The sequence below is a fragment of the Falco biarmicus genome, chromosome 10 (genome assembly GCF_023638135.1).
Source record: "Falco biarmicus isolate bFalBia1 chromosome 10, bFalBia1.pri, whole genome shotgun sequence".
In the NCBI taxonomy this organism is placed as follows: domain Eukaryota; kingdom Metazoa; phylum Chordata; class Aves; order Falconiformes; family Falconidae; genus Falco; species Falco biarmicus.
In genome coordinates this window covers 31,026,361-31,040,986 of record NC_079297.1, presented here as the reverse complement: position 1 = coordinate 31,040,986, position 14,626 = coordinate 31,026,361, and the positions used below count along the sequence as shown (strand labels likewise).

General features: G+C 40.7%; 1 protein-coding gene across 1 annotated transcript in view; it reads right to left on the bottom strand.

The window, feature by feature from the left end:
* The window catches only part of INSC (INSC spindle orientation adaptor protein), a 138,376-nt gene extending 123,992 nt beyond the window's left edge, over positions 1-14,384 (bottom strand). The window contains exon 1 of the mRNA XM_056354826.1: positions 14,122-14,384. The gene's annotated coding sequence lies outside the window, so the exon portion shown is untranslated. The remainder of the gene's footprint in view (positions 1-14,121) is intronic.
* Between the last annotated feature and the right edge of the window lie 242 nt (positions 14,385-14,626).

The following is a 14,626-nucleotide window of genomic DNA, read 5'->3' as shown; positions in this document are numbered from 1 at the left end:
AGGAGGCCTTTGCTGCGGGAAGGGTTTGCAGTCTCCTGTCCACTAGGAAAGACACTAGCATGAGCAAAGCCACAGAACAGACCAGGACAAACGTAAATAGATCATGAAAGCATTAAAGATATGGGAAAGCAGACTGAATCCAAGGCCTGTGTTCTGAATAACAAAGGACTTTGAGGAGGAGATAAAGCTTCCTATATTAGATGGGCTGCAAAACAATGGTCACAGCCAGGCTCCGGGATTTTATTTTCCTGCTGGTTTTAGTCTCTTCTTCCCCAAATCAACACTATATTGTTCAACAATAAGCACAGCTGATTCTGCCCTTTATGTGGAATGAAGCAAGTGTTTACCAGCTGTCCCAAAGCCATGAAAGGCTCTGTCATGAAAAAAAAAAAAAAAAAAAAAAAAAAAAAGTCTTTGGCCATCCCAGTACATCAAGCTGTCAAAGTGTTTGAACATGGTTATTGTTACATCTCTGTTAATGTTAAAAAAATAAACCAACAAACAGTGATCTTGTACGACATTTATATAATAAACTATTAATCAAAATCCCTATGCAAAGTTCATCTCTTATTAAAAAAATTAACTTGACAGATTAGCTCTACAAGAGTTGAAAGCTGTCAAACTTAAAAGGCTGTGCCATAGTTCTCCCCCACAGCTTTTGGCAAAAGCTAATCAACATAGCTTTTCAACATCCCCTAGTTAATTCACTGGCAAAGACAGAAGAATTTACACTCCTCTTGTGTAAGGTTATGTTAAAATTGCATCTATTTTTGCAGCAGATCTTACACATCCAAATCCCTCTGTAAATATCCCCCAGTTTCCACAACAGCGAGGCCACCAGGAACCCAGTGTATCAGAGATCAATGATGAAACCTTCTTCTTCCCACTTGCAGTGTGTCATATGCAGATTGCGTACTGCCTGAAAAAATAAATAGCAAACCCCTGACAAAAACGTAAGATAGGGATTTATCCTTGCTTTGCTTTTAGGTACCACATATTTGAAATTGAACTCTACAAATTCCAGGAAGCCAAAGAACAAATCAGAGCAAACAAATACCAACACAGCAGAGTTTTCCCAGGTCTGGCGCCACCAATCTGCTGTTTTAGCAATTCCTGTAGGAAGTAGTGTCTTTGCACATCTGTTTTAATTTCAGAGTTTGAGAACACTTCCTACTTAGAAAAAGATATTGGTACTTCTTGACTCCTGGATCCTGTTCTCATGTGTGCCTATGACTAAATGAAATTTAGCGTATTCACCAACTTATTTTTGCTACAGTATAGCTCATGCTTACCTTCCTACACATATGTATAATTCACTTAAAAATCAATAGCTGATCTAAAGTTTTCCTAGGAAAGGCATTACAGTATTTGCAATGAACCAAATTGTCTCTTCAGACACTTATGGAAGTTTGGCTCCATAAGAACAGTTATCACAGAAACCCCCAAAATACATTTCCCTACACTCACCACACTGCAGTATGTGATGTGCCACAGCCATTTCCTCTTTCTGAAGATGCACATAATTGTGGTATCTTAGATAATGCAGTGAGCATGGAGAAATGGTAACCTTTGAAATGGAAAAATGATAGTTTGCACAGTAATTGCAAGCTATCATAAACGCCAGTGTTACTTAACTGCAAGACAGAACAAAGGCTGGCCCCAGTTCGAGGCAATTAAACTCCACAGCAATCAAAATAAAAATAAAAAGCCTTTGTCACAGATGTACTTTTTCATATTTACTGGAAATAGTGAAGCAGCTCAGCCTTAATGAATCAAGAGACTGAGCCAACCAAACTACAGGTCTGGCCTCTGGGAAGACTCTGGTCTGTGCCCCAAAACAAACCAAAACACACACACCCCCCAAAAAAAAACCCAAAAATAAAGCAGCCAACAAACAAACAGGGGAACAGGCACTAACTCAGAATTTTCTTTCCAAAAGTAGCAGCTGGCAGCCAGGTCAACGGGAGGAAGGCAAGCATTGCTTTACGGACCTGGAGCCGTTGCAGAGTTTGTCTGGCATTCAAGAAATGATCTTATCTCCACTGATGGGCATTTTGTTTATGGAATCAAATCCATAGCAAGTAATGAACAGTGATTTGGCACATAAAGTCACACTTCATTATTTCTCAAAAATCTGGACTTATATTTCTATTTAGCATATGTAATAACTAATAAAGCAATTGAGTTAATACAACCTGAAAGCTAAAAGATTACTTTTACAGCACTGTGATGGGGCAGTTCCCTCCTTTAAGCAGCATCATTCCCTCTTTAGCAATATTACTCCCTCTTTCACATCCTCATCTCATTTTCTTCAAATCAATTACCCCTGTGCCCATTCCTTAAATTTATTTTGGAGGTGCCTAGGCTGCGGGGAAGAGGAAAAAAAAAAACCTCAGAAAGTGTTTTAAATTGAAAAAGGCTGTAGAAACCTGAATACATTTTTAACAAAGAAAACTTGAGGCAGTGTGAAAAACTCTACATATTATCCTTTTATAAGAACTTTTCTCCCCTGGTTAGTTCCCTGTTCTTATTATTCAAAAGAATGAGTTCTTGCTTCTTACTCTTTCCCCCTCCTTCTCTTCTTTCTTACACACTATTTGCTTTTGAAAGGAATTGGGAATTTTAAGCCCTTTCTGTACCTGGTGTGCTTGCTGTTACAGAGGCCTTTCATTAGGAGATTACATAAGTGGTACTTGAAGCAATAATGGTGCAAAACAATATTGTAAAGGAACAATTTATTCATGTGATAAGAATTGCCTCATTTATTTCCCATAGAAATAGATCTGATTAAATTAATGTTTCTGTTTTCAAAGCCCATTAAACTGTAGTCTGCCCTTGGTAAATGGTACAGAGATTCACGGTGCTCAACAATATTTTTGGTTTGTTTATAATAAGTTTTATTTACTATCATTTTGTGACGTAGCTTCTTGTGCTCAGGTTTTGACAACGGCAAATAAAATTCTGCTGAAAATAGAAGCAAATAAGATTGACACAAATATTTCCATCTTCGTAGCTGTGTCCAAAAAATGCAAGATTTGAGAGAAAAACTGAAATTCTCATATGATGTACCATTAGGCGCAAGAGCTGCTAACCAGGATCATAAAGAAGAACTTAAGGCACAGGGAGCCTGATTAATCCTAAACTATTCTCCTGTCTGTCCTTCAGGCACAGTTGCCAGCCTCTCCATGGAAATAGCTCCAAAATCTGCCACCATGTGTTTGTGAAATAACTTCACTCTAGGAAAGTGCACGTTTTATAAGCACCTTTTTTAGATGGCATGTTTATCCATGGAAACTCCCAAGAAACTAAGAGAAGAAGAAGAATATTCTTAAATCAAACAATATTATCTAGATCACATCCTGACACAAGGTCATTTTTCTGCATGTGGGGGTTTTTGATGAGAGAGAGAATGACAGAACACTAGTCCATGAATTCTGGTACTGCCCTTGAGCACTGCAGGGTGGGTGCCTGCCATTCCCAGCAAAAGCTACAACTAAAGAGAGAAAAAATAGTATTTACCTTATTCAGTGCAGTCCTGCTGTTTTTCTTCCACCTCTACAACAGGGCCTTTGGTTTGTGGTTGTGTTTGGGTTTTTGGGTTTTGTTTTTTTTTTTTCTTAATTCAATTGTCTTTGGGGAGTTATTTTAAGTTATTCCATAAAGAAAGTAAACGCTTCTCTTTTGTCCATTAGTACAGTAACAAAGTACACAACCCTGAGCATCCAGAGAGCACCTTATCACCTTTGGCTTTAGTTTGAACAAGGAACTGTGCTGTAATGATAGTGTCTAATGTGGCAAGCAGTGTTTTTCTGTTAATCTTCATTGAACTTCATCTGTATTGTTATCATGCTCAGATCAGTATTAAAATTAAGACAGTGGTTTTATTTCCACCCATCATCATGAAGGGAGTAAGGAGGATCCAGAAACATTACAAATTTAAGTGATCAAATTGAGAGAGAAGTGACATCTCTGTCCTCTCCATTTTGCATGTTTGTCCTCAATTTTTTTTAAAACAAGATGTAGAAGTGGCACATTCACAGCTACAACTGAACTGGTTTGCCATTTTTGTGCTTTATTATGAACAAGCAACGCTAACAGGTTGGCCAAGGGCTTCATAGTAGTCCTGGCAATTTACAGTCTATCCTCTCTCTGCTTTCAAATCCATACAAAACAATCACCGTGATGCTCAGACCAAAACACAGACTATTTTTGTCACATTGCCACCCTTCAACACCAACAAGACACCGGCAATACATTTTACTATTACATCATTTTTTACCTGTTCGTAGTACCCAGGCCTACTTCATTGTTGACCTTTCTGCCAGATGTATTGGTTCCTGCAGGATATTATGAAAATAACTGTATAAAACCTAACTTTTACTAGAGCTGATCAGATCCAATGTGAGATAATCTTCACTGTACACAGCTGTTCTGAAGGTCCCAATGGGAAGCTGCACACTTTTTTGGATTGCCAGACAGTGGGGGCTTGGGGGCATTTTGGAGACAGAAAGTAAAAGCAGATCTGGGGGGGCTTAAAGAAAGGAAGCAGGGGAGAGGACAGATTTATACACTCAGAAGAAGAGTATAACTCCAAAGTACTTACTAAGGAATTTACAGCTGCTGTTTGACTGAAGTGAGCTCTCTCAGGTATTAGCTGTATTCATCCCAACACACACTTGGGAGCACATTTTCCACTCACATGGTAGTTATGGCCTAAGCTATTTTTTTTCCTTAAACTCCATTTCCCAAAAAAAACTAGCAAACATGCACACCTATGTCTAGTCAAGCAGAACAAAAAAAACCCCCAAAAAAACCAAAAACACACCCCCACCTCAAAAGGTTGCCCCGCTTTCTAAAGCATAGAAACCCAACCTCTATGTGGGAATCAACACAAATTTGCATCCCAGCTATAAAGCCTCAGTTGCAGCTTCTAAGTGCTAATGTAGGTTCACACATGTAGTACATAATCACAGCCACACATCAACAGTTTAACTTTCAAAGTTAAACAGATTCTGGAGGTGCAAAATTTTCTCTCCAAATTCTAAATTTCAGAGCCAGTTAATTGCTTCTCCATTTGTAGAGGACAACAAAATAGCAATGAAGGCTTAGAAGACACTTACCAGGGAGCATATTTAAGATTTATTCCAGTTTCAGAGTCGTTATTAATTTCAAAATGATACTTTGGATTAATAAAAGCAGTCTTTTATATTTCTTTGCCAAATCACATGATGCTGACTGTCCGGCCAGTTGGGGTTTGGTTTTGTTTGTTTGTTTTCTTGTGGTAACTAATTTGCCAGCAGCCCTACTTCTTTGCAGGGGTGATGCGTCTGCAGCAAGGCGATCAGGACAGTCTATTTAGTGATTGCTATGGGTGCCTACCAACACTTTTCTGATGAGCACAGCTAGTAGAGGGAAATACAATCTTAAAGTTACTAAACCAGTTAATCCTTAACACATGGAACAGTGAGAGGCAATTCTCTGGCCAGGAAAGCTTTCTCACAATGGATTATAGAAAGCCTAATTTGAATGATGAGAGTATGATGGTGTTCCAGCCAAGAAAGCTGCAAATATTTTAAATGAAATAGTTTGAGGATGCTGATGTTTTACGTCTGCTCCTCCAGGGTATTTTTGTAATGGTCAAGTTAAGGCCCTAAGCCCAGATCTAGATCATGAGTTTCTAAGGATATTACCTATATTTTTCCTAATTCATATATGGATACTGTAAGTAGTAAACCCCCTATATGTAGGACAAAATTCTGAAATAGACTCACTGTATGCAAAATGTGCTATATTACACTACAGCTTCTTGCTCTAGGACAGAGACTGACACAGAAGGCTTCAAGTAATATAAAGTTTAGAGAAAAGTCTGAGTTCATAAATCATTATTTGTCCAGTTTCAGTACTCTTGGAGTAATGTGTCTGCAAAGCCTCCAACAGATGCCTTGCTCCAACACAAGGGAACATTGCATTTTCCTAACTAGTAACTGTGTTCACATCCATGGGAGTGGCATGGACCAAATTTTACCAAAGATAAAGTTTGAACTACCTTTTAATTGTGTGTTGCCTATTCGTCAAATTAACAGCAATAAATCACGCTAAGTCTGAGTACTTGATGACTTTCCCATGATGGGCTCTAACCATAAAAGAAACTTTTGTTTCTCTAGGTTTATTTGCAAGTAATATATTCTGAAAGATATTTATTGCTTACACATTTTACAGGCTGATTATCTGTTGTTGTTTCTGTACTTAAGTTTGTACAGTCTGTATATTTAAATAAGAGTATATATTTAAGTGAAGTCAACCCTAGATCTCTTTAAAAAGAGGATATCTCTTTCTCTTTTTTTATAAGGCTTGTTACCTCAGCTGTGCTTCCCACCTGGGCAGTGGCTTGGACAGACAATTATTCTCTGGGCTCCAGCTCTGATCATTTGAAAAGCCACAAACTTGAGCCATTGTTGAGGAAGTCAATTCTTCCAAGCTGTGCAGCTTAATGGCCACAGAGTACTTTGCTTAGGGTGAAGTTTTGCCATGGCCAGAAGTTTTAGTGGTGGGTTTTTCCTAATGATTAGGCAGCCCCTTTTTGTAAGCATTGCGACTGGGTTTTTTTTTCAGAAGTTTGAACCAAATCAAAAAAAACAACCCCGTACTAAATATCAGATTCACTAATCTATGCAAGTCACAGCCTTAGAAATACATCTATCAGATACATCCAGGAAAAACTTCAACACAAAATCTAGAAAACTGGACCAACAAAACCATGGCGATTGCAGAGCAGGGCCAAGTGCAGGGGTCTGGATTTGAAGTTTTCAAGGTCTTTCTTGATACATCGACAGATACTTGCATAGAAGACATATACGTCATACATATGCAGTTTCAAAGCTCAGTCAGACTGATAGACAGTATATTGTAGACTTGACTAGATTTAAAATCTTGAAATCATTCTCACAGGTATCTATTTCAGTTACTGCCCTTAGTTTAGAGCATAAGTTAGGGAGCTAACCAAGAGGGATTTCAGCCCAGAGTCTCCAGCCTATGCAGATCGTGAGACAAGGACAAACTAAACACCCAGAGATATAAGAGACAGGCTACCTTCCCCACTTCTGCAGCCAGTGGGGTGAAAGCTTATCTCCAGGGCAAAGCTTGAGCAGCCCCCTATAACATGCACTAAGCAGCTTGCTGTCCTTTAGCCTCTGTTGGCAAAGGCTCCTGTGGTACAGCAGTGACTCAGAAGTTTGAGGAGCTCATGGGGGATTGCCCTTGGGGAGGAGATAGCTCCTGGGGTATTGCTGCATGCTGTGGAATACCTCCAAACAATATTGAGCAAGAAAACTCTCAGCTGCCCTGAGAGCTGGGCAGCCAGTCCCCTCAAAAGCATCACCAAGAGGCCTTACTTTATATAAGAAAGGCTGCTTTCGTACAGTTTTACTGCAGAACCAGAGGATGATGGCGCACCATCATCATCTAGCACCACATACAGACTTGGATTCAGCTTTTTAAAAAAAAAAACAAAAACCCCCACACACCACACAGAGTCAAATCCACAGAAGCAACTATACTTACACAACCTCCAGGTTCACAGAAGAAAGCCATAGCCTTCTTCTCATGTGCTGAAGCTGCCAGCTTCTTTTCCTGTCTCAAATTACTCTCCACTGAGGTGGCTGGTCAGTGATGCGCACTGATTTCACACTTTTCAATCATTTAACAGCACTCCATAAACTGCTAAATTCAGAAACCCCAAACACCCACTCTCAAATACTTTCCAAGCTTATTAGTGTAAATCTAACCCACCTGTGCAAGCTGGTAGAGAAGCACAGGCTGTGCTTGTCAACACAAAACAGCAGTGGAAGGGGAGCAATAAATAAACACAACAGAAGCTATGACAGAGAAAAGCTGTCCTGCTCACAATCAAGTCAATGGCACAAGTCCCAACGAGAAGCAGTGTTGCGCCCTGCATTGGCAGCCAAGAGCTCAGTGCAGTAATCTTACTTTCCCTCTGCCTTCCTGTGCAGCTTGCTAAAGAAATGAAATTCCCAGTGAGTGCGTTCTTACACAGCGTACCCCTTATCTTCTTACTGGAAACACAAGAAAATTCATTGCGACCGGAGCCTGTGCTGTAACACTGATAGTATTTCAGCACAACAGGTAAATAAAGAAAAGCCTTACATAACAGTCTACATTCAAGACACTTAAATCTGCAGTTTCCAATCCACTTTATGCACTTTCAGTCACATAAAAGTAAAACGCTTTTCCCTAGAAGAAAACCGAGGATGGTGGAAAAAGGCAATGTATTCTACTGGCCCATTTAACAAATGAAACATTTGCTTTCTGTTTGGTGTAAAGTGACAGCCAGCTTATTAGAGCTGACACTGATCCTCCCAAGAGGATTTCCGTGAGCGAGTCGCACAGGTGAAGGTCAAAGCAGCAAAGGAATTAAATGAAGAGAGGAAGGAAGCAGCTTCCCCTTAAGCACAGAAATTAACTAACAAAAAATCTGTTCCTACTGCAGCCCCCACTGGTTGGAAATACAGCACTTGCAAAATGCTCTGTTCTTGAGAAATGCTTCCAAGACACTCTTCGAATTTAAGGTTTTTATACCTGGTCACCAGCTCCATGTGCTGCAGGCACAACCGCAGTGCAGCTCTCCCCTGCAATAAGGGCTCTATGAATGCAGTTTGTGCCGTGTCACTGCCTGACTTCATCAAAGGCAACACATGTAATGTTCTTACTTATGAACCATACATCAGGAGTGATGTATCTGAGAACAATAATTAACATGGGATGATCCACTTTAAAAAGTGAGTAATAAGAGAAAGACAGCCATACTGCCTCAGTGAGTTTTAACTCCCCTGCCAGGCATGCACAGCTGGCTGCAGAGAGCTGAACGAGTTGTCTGGCTGCCCTCAGCAGACCTTCAACACCCCAGAGGAATTAAGAGTTTAGCTAAGAGATGATCAGATTTTGCCAAGGTTTGTTTAGCACTCCGGCTTCTGCCTCTCCGAGTCCAGCCTGGGCCACGGCCTCCCTGTGACACCGGGATCTCAGCAGCTGCTGCCCCACAGCAGAAGCTGGAGAAGGATGTTTGCTTCCCCAGGAGGGGAGATGCAGAGCTGGTGACAGGGTATAGGTCTGGAAAGAAATGGGGATTTGAGCCCTGGTAGCATAGGAAGTCCTGCCTCAGATGAGATCCACTGTCTTGTTGTGGGAAACCCCTAAGGGGAGATGGAGCCCATGACGGTCATTTTCATGTTTGCTGTGCTGAAATTACAGCACTGAATATAAAGCAACACATTTTTACTAACCCTGACTCCACTGCACTGAGCGTCCTGTCTATCTGCACTGTCTGGGTCCCCGCTAACATACATAGTCACACTGGGAATGTGGGTGCTGGTGCACTCACATCCGACCTGGGCAGCTCAACAGCCTGGCACGGGTGACACAGGACAGCTCTCACTCACCTCGCGCTGTGCCCAACTCCAGGACAAGCTGGGTTTTACTTCCAAAATTTGTTGATGCTTCAACTGGGCAAATGCCTAATGACAGTGTGAGCTGTGCCTCGGGAGCCCTTGCAACCAGCACATTTGTTACATCTTTCACATTTCAAGAGAGCAGTAGAGCAGCTGAAAGTTCTAAGCCCAACCTTGGCCAGTGCAGCCCCCTCTGGAAATCTCTTACTCTAAATATTTCAGCTCTCTTCCAGCACTGGTTTTAACTCCTTCCTGACCAAGAACCCAAAAAGCATCAGAGTGAGCAGTTTTGGGCTGTCAGTGATCCATCAACATCTGGGCATTTTGGGTTTCCCTAACAGTTATTGAAGTCAGTGAGGAGCATTTGGATTTGCAGGGAGAGGTCACTAAATCAGATCTGACAGGCGCCAGCATCTCTGGGTTTAATCTCAGCACTCTCCAGGCACACCTGTGTGATACAAGGTCACAGATTTTATTATTTTTTCATGTCCATATCTCACTCACTTAAAACCATGAGGGCCTATCCTGGCCAGAGACAAATTAATGTGGCTCTGTACATTAGGGCTCTGCCAGGGTATACAGTCTGGAGATCTGAATGTATAAAACCAGCATCATTTCTCTGGAAGTAGCTTTTCACTGGTGTCTGTTAGGTCTGACCAACAGTTTTTCTCAGTAACTCTGATTTATTGCAATTCTGATGAGTTGGCATTCTGGTATCACAAAGGATCATGTGCAGCTACACGAGAGAGCAATCAGGACCACAGAAACCAGGTTGTTGTCATTTGATCTAACCGGGATTAAGGTCCAAAAATAAGCATGTTTGAGAACAAAATTTCAATTTCTGAAACGTGATCTAACCAGGATTAAGGTCCAAAAATAAGCATGTTTGAGAACAAATTTTCAATTTCTGAAACGCATCAGGCAAGTAATTTGGTCTATTGAATACTGTGGTCACTTTTCAGACAGAGCTAGGCATGGCATACAGAGCAGTGCTTGACCCCTTCCCTCCTAAACACAAAGAGAAAGAAGTTGAGTGGGTTATTACCTGGTTCCTCTGTAATCAGGGAGGAAATGGTGCCCATTTAGGCTACCAGATATGACACCAGTGGCCCTGCGTCCCCATGGGAGCTCACACAAGAATGATTCCCAACCATTTCTGGCTGTGCCACGGGTTTTTCCCACATGACAGAAGAGCTGGGCAGGTTTACTTTCACAAGATGTTCTAAATTTGCTAGACAAATAAGTGGGACAGAGACAGGTGTATTATCCCCATGTGTCACTACTTTCCCAGCAAAGTAAGAGTCAGAAATACTATTTTCCAATTCTCAGTCCTCCTCCAAATCACTCCTAGTAGATTTGGGTCGGTTTGCAAGACTGTTACTTTTTTGTTTGGCAACACCTCTTCCTTGAGCTAACAAGATCAATACAGGAATGTCTGGATGTCAGAGGCACACTCAGAAGGATCTGAGAAGTTTGGCTTAGCCATAAAGTATTGCAGAGTCCCAGATCTTCTCATATGACCTACTCCAGTATTAATCAAAGGTTTCAATCCTGACACTCTGGATAATATCCTGAGCTTGAGCACATCTCCATGGAAGACCCCAGGAACAGGATATAATCAAATACATTCCTTGGCGCTACACAATTTCTATGAAATACTGAATTAAGTCACTTGTGTACTCTTCACACTTAATATACAGCACCTACCCACATAAACATGCTGAGGTAGAAATTAACTAATAACGAGCTCCAATCTCTTTTAAAGGTCACAAGCCTGCTAAAATGTTTTCAATGCATTTTCAAGTATAAGCCTACCTAAAACCTGAGGATCTCTTGCCTTCTGCTGGGCTCCCAGCACAAGGTGCTTTCCCTCCCTGTGGAGCTTCACCTGCAGAAGTTCAGTTCTTCCCAGGGCTTTTCCTTTGGAGTCTGACGTCTGCAGAGTGAGCATCTTTCACCAGACCATCTTCCCTCTGCTACCTCCCACCCCAGTGACATCTGCAGATGGAGGGTTAGAGTCCAGAAAACACAGAGGGGATAGTAGGGAAACAACTGAGCTACTTGACTTACAACTAAGCACAACCTGTTTAGAAGTCCATTAGAAAAGTTATGGTTAATCACCACTTGGCAGGGAGGGAGCGAGAAGCAAAGAAGAAATCTTGCTTAAGAGATAAGGACAACAGTATCTTATCCCAGCTGAAGTTCTTTTTCCTGTGTGCTTAACAGAAGTTCATTCTACTGGGTGCTCTGTGCAGCTCTCCCAAACCGATCTAGCTTTCATCTGATGACCATATTCAAAAGGACTCTTCCAGCGAGAGAAAGAGAGCATGGGTACTCAACCTCTGAATTTCCTTTTAGACAGTGTTGCCATTTGTGACACTCTCAGGGACCCCTATGAAGGGCTATGAGACCCCCTACACTACAAGGCATTTCCATATGGACCAGTGCCACCCATTTTATGGCCCATTAAGGCCAGACAGCCACCTGGGGAGATGACTGAAGAATGAAGCATGGAGTTAATTGGGCCAGGTACACAGGAGGCAAAAGAAAGTTGGCACACGGTCACTCATGCTACTCTAGCTGATTACACTGGTAGTAAACCTTGCACTCTGAGACCACATTTGCTTTCAGGGCCCAAGAAAAATATGTGCTTCCTCCTGTGTTCATTAAGTTGCTATGAACACTGCTGTGCAACTCCTGTGAAAAACCAAAGAGCTTTCCATGGCTGTGCCATCCTGTATGTGCCTCTCCAGCAACTTGCTTCAAGCCATTTTATTTCCTCTTTCATCACCAGAGCTTTCTGCCAGAATTGACACATTAAGTATTTGGCATTCAAAAAATAATAAAAAAGGGTGAATGAGGAAAAAACGCATCGGCACACAGAATGATGGTTGTAAAGATAGCAATAGCAATGTAAGTGCCCTTTGGAAAAAAAAGTTTACATAGGCCAAAGGATGACTGCCAATAAATACTAATATCCTTTATTAGACATTGCATGTCTTAACCCCATTTCCCTTAATTCTTTATTACACATTTTACCTTGTACAACACTGATGGAGATTTAAAGCCATCTCAAAGAGTACAAGGGTGTATAATAGAAGCAAAGGAACACTTTGATTTCCTCTTTACCCAAGAGGAGGAAACAAACTAGTGAGAATAGTGAAGTGTTAAAATGTGTGAGCTATTTTTCAGTCTTCAGAGTATCATCCCTACAAACAGTAATGTAGACCTACCAAATCCATAAAATATTTCATTTTTATCTGCTTCTACAGGTGCAGCACAATTTCAGCCTCCAAAACGTTGTACAGGTTTCTTGGTAAGATTTTCAGCAAACAAGTTAAAACCAAACTGTACAAGGACCGCAGTCCTGCAACATGAAACTGCGAAGATTTTTAAAGTGAATATTATACTCCTGTGTCAATTTCAGTGAGACTTGTCATCCATACTTACCTGTACAAATGAATCTTTAAAATATGAAGCCCCATGTATGGGGGGAGTGGGGTAGGATGGGTGTTACCAATTTATATATTATGAAAATTAAAATAGATTTATGTTATTCTAGCATTTATTAGCCTTGAATTTAAACCACATGCTTCATTTAGTTAAAGAGAGGAGGGAAACAAAAAACAGCAAAAAAAAGGTTTTCATGAAAATGGCCCTGTTTTAGGAGGAACTTGGTACAACTGTCTTTACACTGCCAGCACACTTCCACACCCATCTGGACGTGAACCACTTTAAACAAAAAGCATAGATAATACCATTGCAGCTTTTTTTCAGTCTGTCTGTAGAAACTGCCACATGTGCAACTGAGAAAAAGTATCTAACCCAGTAACAGCTTTCCCTTTCCAAGAGGAAATATTTGCATCAGTGTATGCAAGTTTTAGAAATACAGAAATAATTGCCTCAAGGCTGCACTATGCTCACTCTCCATGGACTTCAGAGATAGGACCGTTCACAAAAAATGAAGATATGGCTCAAAGTAAAGTAATGACACAAAAATATATGCTAAGAGCCAGAAACACAAGTCTTGAACTGCAGAAGAAATCATTCTGAAAAACTGTTACCACATACACGTTCACATTCTTTTTTATATTCAAAGCATATGAACGTTCCAGTCCAAAATGCATTGACAGAAAAAGTTGTTCAGCTGCTAAAACATCACATCTAACACTCACTGCTGTTACAGAGCATCGGTGTGGATTTAATCTCACAGGCAGCTCAGAAGACTATGGACAAATATTATCACACGATAATAATTACCATTTGTTCTCATTCTCTTTCTGTATATACCGACAAATACGCTTTTTCGGCTGAAGCAGCCAATTACCTGCTGTGCTTTGTAAGCTCCCATCCACATTCCCCAGGAAACAGATAATGCGCCATGCCGCACAGTGAGGAGAGCTCACTTGGATGCAAAATAATTCTGAACTTACTTAAGTAAAGTCTCTCCGCTGCATTCGCAGGCTGAGCTATGTGTTAGCCGTATTTATTCACCACTGAAAGACTACACTTTACAGTTATAACCCTGGCAAATACTGAGCATTTAAATAATTCTACTTTTGCTGAGCTGCACAAAGGGGTTTTATTCTTCTACTACAGCTGTACACAAAAGAATAGAGTGCCATTTCAAATCAGAACTCCTGAAGTTACTACTTACCAGCTTGTGATTATATATTCAGTAAGCCCGAGGAGCTGAAAAGATTTTGTTGCAGAAGACAAAAGTTACTAAAAAGCAGGCAAAGTTAACAAAAATGAAGGGAAACTAGGATAAATCATCTCTTCATTCATCTACTTAAATGTTTCTGAAGACTAAAAAGGACCTTAAAGAAAGTGCTCTCAGCAAAGACTACATCCTCTTGTCAGTCAAACCCTGCATAGTTTCAGCTAGGCATCCGTCCAAAAAGACATGGAATTATTCTATTTTTGTCTTCCAATGCAAGTGGAAACATTTGTACAGATTTGTGGTGAGGATTTCAATTTTTGTAGTGGTCAGCTAGTAGAGGAATGTAATTAAAGACCCTGTTAAACATAAGACTGCCCACAAAGGAGGAATTGGATAAATATGGAGATAAATAACAATTCCATTATAATAGAGTCTGATATAGAAGCACAATAAAAACTTTCAGTAAGGTTAAAAATCCAGATGTGGTTTACTGGAAGAA